Consider the following 12,357-nt stretch of genomic DNA (forward strand, 5'->3'; position numbering starts at 1 on the left):
GTAAGAACCATGAACTGATAACTCGAGTAATATAATAAATGAAAATAAGGCCTACTTTAACAATATAAATACTTTCATGGAATATAAATGACTGAAAATATGAAACTGTTAATGAAAAGAATTACATATGGAGTACAACAAGGAACTGAGTGACAGCATAAAAAAAGGAGAGAACTGTGACCATGTTTCTAGGTGGACATATGGGAATGGAGCCACGAGACCCTGGGGGGGCCTGCACCTTCAGAAAGATAATAGCCAGTATATAAGGTATTCTCAAGGCGTCTACCCTATCCACTTTATCCTTTGCCAGGTACCAGTCTGTAATTCAAGACCTGGTCGAGTTTTGAAGAATGAACAACTCTGCATTAGAAGGCCAAAAGATCTGTGGGTATCGTCTTTGATCCCACTAAAAGTACATTTGAATACACAGTCTGCAGGATGGACTGTGGAAAAGACCTACTTGAGCTTGGGTATGCAATGAAGTTGGCAGATGAGGAGGTTCAAGGTTGGCATAGTTATTGTGCAGCTGCCTGCAGGAGGCACCATGGTGGGGTCAGGCAGCTACCATGACGGCGCTGCTTGACTTCAAGTTGGCAGCTGACAATTTATAACTGATACGAATCACTAGATCTGAAGATGGTGAGTTACTCATAAGAGCCAATCACTTTGTCAAGTACACACAAGGAGTTGGGCACATTAATTAACACCCTTCCTTTTCCAGTATCAAAAGGGGCAGGACTATACAGGGAGGCTTTGGTAAAAGGCCTAGTATGGGAGTTTGGAAACAAGCGTTGCAGTAAAGAGCGGTGTGAAACAGGAAGAAGGAAGGCGAAGGAGAGTAAGACTTGAGGTGATTGGGAGAGAAAGGTGAAGATGCGTCAAAAGAAGGGAAAGGGGAGAGCAGCGTGAAGAGGGGAAAACTAGCAAGGGGGAAAGGAGAGATGGAAGGTGAGACACAAGAGAAAGGAGGAAATTACTTGGAGAACAGTTTAAAAGGTACAGACAAAATCGGTGTTGGAAGATGAGAGCCACTGATGGAGGAACATTTTTGGAAAGGTACTGAGGAAGAAAAGGAAGGTTGAGGAAGGAAGAAGTGCAGAAGGTGGACCCTGAAAATAAGGTAAATGCTGTGGAAGAAGGCCTGTGTCCATTAAGAAGTATGCTAGCTGGTGCCTGGTTGTACATCTTAACCTAATAACTAGCCCATCAAAAGTAGAGAAGGGTATTGGAAAGACGAGGAGGAGTGCAGTACCCTGGGTAAACCAACTTGACTGTGGTTTGACTCTCAACACCAAGCTGAGTGGGCCTCTCTTCGGTTTCTGGCCCTGACGATGCATCACATCATCAGTTTCTGGCCCCTGGAAGGGCCTATCTTTGTCTTCACGAGTTAATGACTGTGGAGTGCCACAAGGATCCTCACTATCTCCACTATATTTCAACATCTATCAGACTCCGGTCATCAGAATCTTCAAAAAATACAACATTACATGTTACAACTACGCAGATGACACTCAGATCATCTACAAAATCAAAGACACCGATGCCGACCATTCAACCCTAACCGACTGCCTAAAAGAAGTCTTCAACTGGATGGATGCCAACAACCTGAAAATCAACCCAGGAAAGACAGAAATCATGATCGTATCCAAAGACCAAGAGAACGAAACCACCATCCCATGGCCTACGGAAATGGGAAACGCACCAACACCATCGAAGGTAGTAAAAAATCTGGGAGTCCTAATGGACAACACCCACAAATAAATGCAACAGTGAAGAAATGCTTTTTCCTCCTCCACACAGCAAGAAGAATTCTACCTTTCCTCTCCTTCACGCACAAAAAACTCACTATCGTCGCCCTAATCATATCAAAAATCGACTATGCAAACAGCCTCTACCTCAGAATACCAGAATACTTCCTGAAGAAACTGCAACAGATCCAAAATGCAGCAGCAAGACAACTCCTCAAACTATTCAGAAGAGACCACATCACTCAGCCCTAAAAACACTACATTGGCTCCCAGTAAAACATTGCATCACCTTCAAAACAATGTGCATAACGCACAGGGCAATCAGCGGACAAGGAGCAGAATTCCTACAAAAAAAAATAACAGTCTACAAACCAACGAGTCCCCTCCGATCAAGCAACGAAATCCGCCTGGAACGCAAACCATACCTTAAGAAAAAACTTGGAGGCACCTCCTTCTAGCACTTAGCCGCAAAAACCTGGAACAACATCCCAAAAGAAATAAGAAACACTGAAGATCACCTAAAATTTAGGAAATCACTAAAAACCTGGCTCTTCAACACCACAGACTAAATCTGAAAACCAAAACCTGAAAAAAGGGTGACTAAACCGGAAAGGACAAGGACATCCCCGACCCGAGACGGTAACTCCCACAGCACCAGGACGGATGACACCGAATAGACTGGAACACAGGCGGCACGCACAGAAACTGAGTCAACTAACCCAGACAATCCGACCAACACTTTCACCCGCCCCTTAGTTACCGCCAGGCACCACAGTGGAGTGGAATTGTCGAGATATTAGCAATCACCACACTACCTGAGAGGTTGACATTGGCAGGTGCACTGGCCACAGGAGTATGAAGGGAGAATAAGGGGATCGATGAGAGAGCATGTTAGAGGTGGGGGCCAGAGGAGTAAGGAACCTTATATGCCAGTCGGACCGAGATCAGGACAGAACCGCATCAGGGGAGACCACACAAGCCGAGTGCCCCAACTCAGGATAGAGACACAAACTAACCAACCCTACTAACTTTTCCCTTTCTGCATACACCTCTCAAACTCCAAACCAAACACAACCAAAACCTACAGCACAACAAACTGCACAAACTTCACTACATTGCAACAACAAAACAAAACACACATATTCTTGCACAACAGTACACGACGACTCCCGGCCGCAAACACCCCAAGCCCAGCCAACGGACCCACTGGGCTGAGGCCGCCAACAGCACATCACTGCTCTCTTGCACTTTTCCTGCTTCCTCCCACTAACTCAACCTCCCCTCCTCTTTCAGAGCCGCCAGAGCGCCAGGGGACCACTCCGGTGGTGATAGTGCGCGGTACAAATGTCCTTTAACATTAACATTCAAGCCCAGGAGTGCCAGCACATCTTCAAGCCCAGGACAGACAAATGGTCTTTCTGGCCAGGAGAGCAAACAAATCTTCATGCCTAATAGGGTCAATGCATCGTCAATCCGAGGAGGGTCAACCCATGCTCATATAGTGCACTAGAGGGGGACTAACTGAACCAGGTTATGGGTGATAGGATCGAATCAAAAGGATCGAAATGCAATAGGGTCGAGTCAATAGAACCGAAAACAAAAGGGTCAATTTTTTTTTGTTTATTTATTTTAAACCCCCGTTTATGGTATAAAAAACCACTTTTTTTTCCTATACGAACCCCCCCAAAAAGTTAAAACATTTAAAAAAGGCATTTGACCCTTTTGTTGTCGGTCCTATTGACTCGACCCTATTGTATTCTATCCTTTTGTTTTCGATCCTTTGACCGGACACTACTGAACCATTCCCACTTGGCAATACAACTCTAGTTGAGTAATATTAGAATACGGAAAGTGGCCATGGGAATAAAGTCCTCTAGAAGAAAGGGGGACTCCTTACAGTGTTAGGAATGTCAGCAGAGGGAATGTTATGGGTGTGGAATGTGAACAGAGAACACTAGAAGAGAATGCAAGGCAAGTTGTATGGTGGTTGGTGTAAGGGTGAGGACAGAGAGAGTTGTTAAAGCATAAAGATGAATTTAAAAGAAATTAAGTCACACATACTGGCTGTGTTCTGGTTCACTTCCTTAACTGCTGATGAGTTGCGGCAATGACAAAGAGCCTCCACTTGCCATTGAGTGTGGTTGCCCTGGCTGAACAGGTACAGGGTTAGTTGCACAGTCGAATGGTGTCTCAGTGGGACTCTCCAGGCATGTATTGGGGATTATCTGGTTTGTGCGTGAGCCTATGAGGACACAGGAAGCACTCTAGCAGCATAGCCGTGCATGCAGACATCAGAAACGTGATCCAAGCACGCATAGTCCGGTGTTGCAAGTTGTTACTTGGCAATTTTTAGACATGATAAGGAGTTTGACATTGGGGTTGCTTAGCTATGTAACAAGCTGAAGGCCTTCACTGAGGGCACTGCGCTCCGTGCTGTGCCCGTCCCACATGCACTGTAGCGACCGAAAGAAGCACTGTAGCGACCGAAAGAAACACTTGCACACATAAAGAAGGGAGCATGGTGTAGCACAATTGGCTGTTACTCTGAGAGGTTTTTTATTGCACCTTAAAAGGAAGATTACAGACATTTGTCCCTGTGAACAAGGTGACAAATATCAAGAGCATGAAAATAGGGAAGCAACATAAACAAATTCAAAGATTATGGCAAATATACCAGGCACTGGGTTATTCCTAGGTTATTAAATCGAAAAAAAGATTCCAGAAGTATATGTTAGCAGTATATGGTTCTAATTATTTGAGAAAAAAGAAAGAGGCACTGTTTCTTTGTCGAGGTCGGGCTGGACAACAATTTCTTAAAACTAGCTGAATGCATCAAGATGGGCAACCAGTTTGATATATGCATAGCCAAGATGGACAAGCATTACGAGGTGAAGGGGAATAACATTTTGGCTTGTTATCAATTTGTCATCAGACAGAAATATTGTGAGACCATTGAGGAGTTTGTTACAGCACTGTGAGGGTTGGCTATAAAGTGTTGTTTTGAACATTATCAGAAAGAGTAGATTAGGGACAAGTTGATGATCAACAGGAGATCAAGCGGTCCCCTTGTCTAATGGGAACTAGCCCATTCATACTGAAGCAGCTATTTCCCATTAGAGAACGGCCCTCCGACCTGGAGCTGCTTCAGTGTGAGTGGGCTAGTGTCAGGAATCAGGGGTTGTGGTGCAGGAGAAGACGTGTATTGCCTAGATAGGGGAAAACACTACAATTCCCAGCAGGCATGGGGAATGGGTGTAGTTTTCTGAAGCGCGCCGGTAACCAGCTGCAGGCACTTTGCATTAGGAGGATGTGCTCTTAACGGCTGCTCGCCCGTGCTCAGGTGCTGATGATTGATGTTGGAGAGCGTGGGTGGCGGCAGCAGCGGAGCAGCGACGTGAGAGGCAGAGGCGGGCAACTCGAGGCAGCTGAAGGACTAACGCTGACCATGTGCGGCGGCATTCGCATCTCCCGAGCCGCGGCAGTTAACGCTGGCTAATGTGTGGTCCGCTCTCTTCCATCAGGTCCGTGGCAGCCGCAGGAGGCGCCCGGACACTCAGTTAAGTGTTTTATGTGTGTTCTGTGTCCTCCTGGGCCGCGGCGGTGACATGTATTGAGCAACGCTTCAACTCGTTGATGTCTGGACGTTATGAGGAAACATCCGGACCATAGTTAAGTGTACCTTCTTTAAGTGTGCCCTCTTAATAGCATACTTTGTGCTACTTGCTACTATGAACCATATGTTTGGATGCTACGGTCTGAACTAATGGGGGCATGGATATGATTGCTAACCAGAAAACGACCAAAAGCCTGGTAAGTCTGCATTCCTCAGTCACATTGTTTTCTCCACAAGGGGAAAGCGTCGTTCTATTTACAGTGGCTTGTGTCAACCCATAACTGGGGCATGTTGTTGTCTCAGTGTCATTGCTTGCTATATGTTTGATGTAGCTTTAAAGTCATGCTTTGTAAGTCATGGTCACTAACATTCAAAAGGTCATGTATACTGCTCCATGTGTTTTGTGAAAATTATGTTATGTTCTACTAGTTTATGAAGGGAGAGTCAGGTTAGGTTTCCAGGGTCTTACAGTATCAAGTCAGGAATTGTATGTGATTTTGCTGTTTATGTCTTGTTGTCTTCCCTTCCTTACCTTTATTAGTCCATCCCTTTTCCCGAACTCATTCTTCCCCCCATTGGCTGCCACGTGGCTACCTGTACTTCAAAAATCCAGGCGCCCATGCCAACCACGGTGGGAGGGTCGATCCATTCGGCTTCTGTGGTTCAGGAGAGGGGATTGATATCCTCCTCCCTTAGTTCTATTGTGACAGCTAGTTCCCATTAGACGAGAGGACCTTTCTGCCTCTGCAGGTCGGAGGGCCGTTTCTCTAATGGGAAATAGCTGCTTCAGTGTGAGTGGGCTAGTTCCCATTAGACAAGAGGACCTTTCTGCCTCTGCAGATTGGAGGGCCGTTTCTCTAATGGGGAAATAGCTGCTTCAGTGTGAGTGGGCTAGTTCCCATTAGACGAGAGGACCTTTCAGCCTCTGCAGTTCGGAGGGCCGTTTCTCTAATGGGAACTATCCTTCTCAGTGTGAGTGGGCTAGTTCCCATTATTATGCAGGACTTGGCCACTAGGGGAGCAAAAAGGGCCATTTGTCTAATGGGAACTAGCCTTCTCAGTTTGAGTAGGCTAGTTCCCATTATTATGCAGGACTTGGCCACTAGGGCCAAAAAGGGCAATTTCTCAAATGGGAAATAGCAGGACTTGGCCACTAGGGGCAAAAAGGGCCATTTCTCTAATGGGAACTAGCCTTCTCAGTGTGAGTGGGATAGTTCCCATTATTATGCAGGACTTGGCCACTAGGGGAGCAAAAAGGGCCATTTGTCTAATGGGAACTAGCCTTCTCAGTGTGAGTGGGCTAGTTCCCATTATTATGCAGGACTTGGCCACTAGGGGCAAAAGGGCCATTTCTCTAATGGGAACTAGCCTTCTCAGTATGAGTGGGCTAGTTCCCATTATTATGCTGGACCTGGCCACTAGGGGAGCAAAAAGGGCCATTTCGCTAAAGGGGACTAGCCTTCTCTGTGTGAGTGGGCTAGTTCCCAATGTTATGCAGGACTTGGCCACTAGGGGGCAAAAAAGGGCCATTTCTCTAATGGGAACTAACCCACTCACACAGAAGCAGCTATTTCCCATCTGAGAAATGGCCCTAACAACCAATGGTCCGTTTCTCGGATGGGAACCAGTATCAACCGAATCTCCACCCGAGTGAACGTAACCCGTCGGGAGTGGTAGCATACAGCGTAGGAAACGTCACATGTTGAGGCCGCGTTGTTATGGCCGTTCCTCTAATATGGGACTGCTGTATACTGCTTCCAGCACTTCCGCAGTCTCCTGTCATTTGGGAAGTCACGCGCTGTTCTGATTCTTGCATCTGGTGAGTAGCGGTTCGGCTGGTCCTTAAGCTTTTATAAATGGCTGGCATGGGAGACTCTGGAGGAAACCGTTGTCAGTAGTTGACTTGATTGGGAAAAGCAAGTTACTGTAGCTTCTGCCCGCCCCATTTCAGATTGGGGCTGGACACAGGCAAGAAAAATAAACAAGTACACCTGACTGTCGGATGCAAAGGAGTACAGAGCGCCACGCCCAGGATGCTTAGAGTAAACCTTTAAGTTAAGTGCTTTCGGTGAATTGTTGGATTTGCTGAGGTTTTCGTTGGAGTGACTGCCTCCCTTGTCTTTGAAGGGTAAGCTGTCGCATTGAGTAAGGATTTGTGATCTTGTTGGGCTGCCTGGAGTGGGTACACTGTTGGATATGGTGAGGGTTATGTTTACAGTTTACACTCCCTCACAAAACAAGAGGTGTCCAGTTGTCCAAGTTAGAAGTGGGTTAGGGTATGTCTATGCCCCAGTTTATTATTTGCATAATGGGCTCTGTAACGTGCATTTATAATAAGAAAAGTAGGGGGGCGTAGTCAGCCTCAAAATGTTGGTTGTGGAACAATGACAGTTGTAAGCTGGTCGTGAGTGGGGCCCATTGGGGTGTCGACCCCTACCCCGTCCTCTGATCGCAGGAGGCGGAATAGCTAATGTAATGCATAACCGTAAATACTCTGATCACCCAGCTGAGAAATTTGACAGGAAACCCTTTCAGAAAAGTGCCCCAGGCAGTCTGCCTGCAACCGCTTCACTGTGGGAGGGCTTAAGACTTCCGAATTCAGGGCATGGCGATACCCCTGAAGAAAAACAAATCTTCAAGAATGCTGAGAAAAAAGCAGGACTTGGTATTGTGCTCACGACTGCCATATGGCAACTGACGAACTGCTAGACTGATTATACCCGTCGGCGGCAATACAAAGGTGGACGAGTCAGAGAAATCATGGATAGAGTTACCCTGGCGGGAGCCTGGTTAAGAGCCAAGCATTTATTGAGCCTGTAAAAGACTTATACCCGTGCCATGTTTCTCCTCTCCCTCGCCCCAAAGCATAGCACCAACTTCCTCCTCCCTTGCAATTTATGCCTGGCATACTGCCCCGTCCCAATCCGCTATCACACAAAATCCAGGGCTGGTATTGTGTTCCCCCACAGCACATAGCCCATACTTGAAGCCCCCAATTGGCAGTTTTGCACAGTGAGCTAAAATGATTTCCCCAGCAGAGTTTGAAATCGCTAGAAGCGATTTGGCTTCCGCTTGTAGCCTAGGCGAGCCTGGTTAGTTTGAAAGTAACAGCCACTTGTAGCTACTTTTGGCTCTAAGGCCAACTATAAAAATATACCTATTTGAAAGGGACCCTGTTTGTTTGGGATTATTAAAATAGCATAGGGACTCTTCACAGACTTGGTTACATATGATGGACATAAGGTTAGAGGGGCCAATTCGAAAAACCCTTTTTCTGCAGAGATGTTTGAGAAAATGGAGCTGCCAATTGGTGCCCCTCCTGAACATCCCGCTTCCTGTACTCCTGCGCTATGTGCCTATTTCCATTTGCACTACTTTCTGCCTCTGACATTCGAGGCGCTACAGAACTCTGACCAACTTCTCAGTACTGCACTTGCCATACTTCACTAGAACCATCTTTTAAAATCATCTTCCCAGAACTGCACTTGCCCTGCCGCAATTAGGACTCTATCCACCTTTGCATATCCGAGTCAAGCCAACAGATATGCTGATGCCACTGATATTCCCCTTTTCCCAGTCATCTGTGCATATGTACCTTGGCTGCTGTTTCAAAAACTGCGTGTTCCCAATGCGCTGAATTTCAAGGGTTTTGTTAAATTTACTCATCTTAACTGCACTTCAACTGAAGTTTTGAGAGTATCTATGCCAAAACTCCCAGCATACAATTCTATACTACTTGTATTCTGCTTCTTTCTATCAAAACCTTTTATTCCTGAAATACTTGAGCTACATTTTATAGAAGGCAATTGTTCTTTAGTTATCTTGGTGTGTCATTGCAACTGTGCCAAGCTTTTAGAACAACAACCCCTAATATCCAGTCTGTCTTGTCAGCATGCCTGCACTATATCTTTGGAGTCCTAGTACCACATCTCCTATATATACCTCTTTAATTTCTGCTGGTTTTGCTAGTGTCTATGTGCTAGGCTTTTATGTATTGCCGGAACCACAAGTCCCCAGTGTGCAATTCTTCTCTAGTTTTCGTGGGTTTACCGGCGTCCTTATGTTAAAACTTGGGTGTGTTAGACCTACAACTCTCAGTTTGGACTTCACTTTCAGGATCTCCTTCAGTTTTCTTATCTTAATTTGCAGGTCTGCAACCTTTGGCCTTCAGGCACTACTTTTCTTTGGTGCCTCTCTGTCTGCCACCTCTTCAGTTTTGGGTGTTCTGGGAATGGTTTCACTTTTCTGCTCCTGGTAAACTGCAGCTTGTTTGCAACTTGTTTCAGACCTTTTTGTGATTTGGTGTCTATCGCCAAAGAGGCTTGTGGCCTTGTTTTCTAAAGGCGACCGTGCTGGCTTGTCTGCTTTCCTTTTACAACTATCTTTTAAAAAAAAATTTTTTTTTTTTAATTGTGATTCAAATGCTTGAATTCAAACTCCTGATGGAGGCATACAAGTTTTTGATAGCATGGTTGTTGGATAAAAACACCAAGAATAACTAATGAAATGTTAAACATACGATGTGTGGCAATATAGACCTTGGCATACACCCTATACCATCTTCTGGAAAGCAAACTGAAGATATTGGAGAGAAACATCACATCTGCAATAAGAGTACAAATCTGACCAGATTGAACGTATTGCAATCAGTCATAGTAAATGTATAATTCTGCTCCTGTGTTACCTTATCTGAAACATAGGAGAAGTTAAACACAAGATGATTCTATCATTCTTCAAATGGCCACAGTAGAAAAGGATTCCAGGTTTCAACAAAGCAGTTCTCCTGATCATTGAGCCTGTAGGCCATTTTTTGTATTTTTCAAGAGTGTAGCCGTTGGCAAATGAAGATGGATCTGCCGTTTTTGCAGTGCCTAAGAGTACACACTTTGGTACTGGGGAACAGTTTTCAACTGCAATGCAACTAGCCAGCCATAACAATCCCGTCTCAATTCTACACATACAGACAGTGCGCCATTTCTTACTCGCCATGAGTCAATTATCACTAGCCAATGTCTAGTGGCGAGTGAACATTCTGCACCCTGCTTTGGCAGACCTCATTGGATCAGCTATTCATCTGATGGCATGTTTCTTCATTATCATAGCATCTTATTATCATAGCATCTGAAAAGTAGTGAGAGAGTATCATGGTTCCTGATCAGGTGAGTTAAAATCCTATACATCCATTAATCCTATTCCATAGCTAAACAAAATCTGTCTAAACCAGCTCATTACCATAATATACGAAGTAAATGATCACTTTGCTGCCTGCATTTACAACCACAACTACCAGACACGCCTTGAGTCAGTTTTATATCAATGATCCAGAACCAATCGTGCACAATTTTTTTAATGTATTTATTTTATTTATGCATTTGTTACAGCACACAAAATCCTCTTGTATCTCGGCGCTAGTTACATTATGGTACATTAGTTAGGTAGATTAGTTACATTGGGGTGCAAGCTTATATGTTCCATTGCGTGAAAAGAGGTTCATGGAAAGTTACATTTTACAGTAGAAAAGGAAGTTTAAAAAAGGGGGAGGTGGGCAAGGCAGAGGGGGATGCGCTAGTCTTAGCGGGAATACAGTCAGTTGAACAGCCACATCTTTAGGTTTCTGCGGAAGGTCCAGTAGGCCTGTTCTTTTCTGAGAGCAAGTGGATGATTGTTCCAAAGTTTGGCTGCCATGACCAGAATGTGTTTGCCCCCTACTGAGAGGCAGTTGAAATTTGTGGTCTTCAGGAGGTGAGAGTTGGACGATCTCAGAGGATGGGTAGGGGTGTATTTCTCTACACATCGTGACAGGTAGGTCGGGTCGGTGTTTGAGAGACAACGATGGACCAGGGATAATGTCTCGATTTTGATCCGTTCCGCTATGGGCAGTCAGTGTGCAGCTCTCCTGGCTTCAAGATATAGTTCGATTTGGAGAGGCCAATGGCTGCTCGAGGGCATTATTCTGGATCATCTGGAGTTTACTTAGGTTGCGTTCGGATGTGCTGGTAAATAAGGCGTTGCAATTATCGAGCTTGGCTCCAGTGATAGCTTTGCTATTCTAAGGTGGTTAGTAGTGGAGGCAAGGGCCTGCTGGCATTGAAACAGTTTGGCTGTGTATGCCGCCGCTGAGGTAATTGAGGTCACGTGCCATGACAAGTTGAGGTTGGCATCCAGGAAGACACCCAGAGGTTTGGCAGTGGTGCATGTGGTGATGCGGTTACCATCTTTGATGAATTCTTTGTAAGCTGGATCAATGTTATGCAGTGTGGGGATTGAGCCGACAATGAGGATTTCTGTTGTGTCCTCGTTGAGACAAACTTGGTGGGAGGCCATCCACCTTTGAATGAGCTCATAGACAGCGTTTGGGTGTAGGATCTGGAAAGTGGGATAAGGAGCTGCGTATCATCATCGTAGTTTGTGTATGAGATGCCTAGTAGGTCAAAGTGGTCAAAGAGGGGTTTAGTGTAAATGTTGTAGAGAGCGGGGGAGAGGCAGGAAACTTCGGGGACTCAAGTGACAGGAGTGGGTTCAGCGTAAAGTCGTTCATGAAGACACAGGAAAATTTGTCGGTTAAGTGGGATCTCACCCAGTTGGAGGCTGATGGTGAGAAGTTAGCTGTCGAAGTAAGTTGAGAGCAGAGGATTTGGTAGTCTACCAAATTGAATGCTGCTGAGAGGTCGATCATCATGAGAAGGGCCGGTTTGCCAGTGTCTTTGATGGCATCGGTTTGTATTTTCAGGTCTAGTAGGGCAGTTTTTATGTTTGGGGCGGAATCCTGATTTGCGAGTGCCCACAATATGGATTTCCGTAAGATGCTGTTGGACCTGGATGTAGGTAACACGATCCAGGATCTTCAGGAGATAGGGAACCATGGTAATGGGGCAGTAGTTTGTCTCGGCACAGTCTTTGTTGATTGGAGCTGGACAGGAGTCGCCTTGACAGCGTGATGGTTTGCGGCTCTTGAGGATCATGGAGACATCCATGTCTGAGACGGATCCTCAATGG

At 45.5% G+C, this 12,357-nt stretch overlaps 1 protein-coding gene across 5 annotated transcripts in view; it reads left to right on the forward strand.

Moving 5' to 3' along the window:
- Nucleotides 1-6,890: 6,890 nt before the first annotated feature.
- Nucleotides 6,891-12,357, forward strand: part of LAMTOR3 (late endosomal/lysosomal adaptor, MAPK and MTOR activator 3) — a 342,388-nt gene continuing 336,921 nt past the window's right edge. Inside the window, exon 1 of one of the 5 annotated variants that reach the window (XM_069630717.1) lies at nt 6,891-7,180. The gene's annotated coding sequence lies outside the window, so the exon portion shown is untranslated. Of the gene's footprint in view, nt 7,181-7,201; nt 7,490-12,357 lie in introns of those variants that run through there. The other 4 variants (XM_069630714.1, XM_069630718.1, XM_069630715.1 and 1 more) reach the window with 4 other exon arrangements.

The sequence above is a fragment of the Ambystoma mexicanum genome, chromosome 6q, assembly GCF_040938575.1.
Source record: "Ambystoma mexicanum isolate Mex_15411 chromosome 6q, UKY_AmexF1_1, whole genome shotgun sequence".
NCBI classification, from domain to species: Eukaryota; Metazoa; Chordata; class Amphibia; order Caudata; family Ambystomatidae; genus Ambystoma; species Ambystoma mexicanum.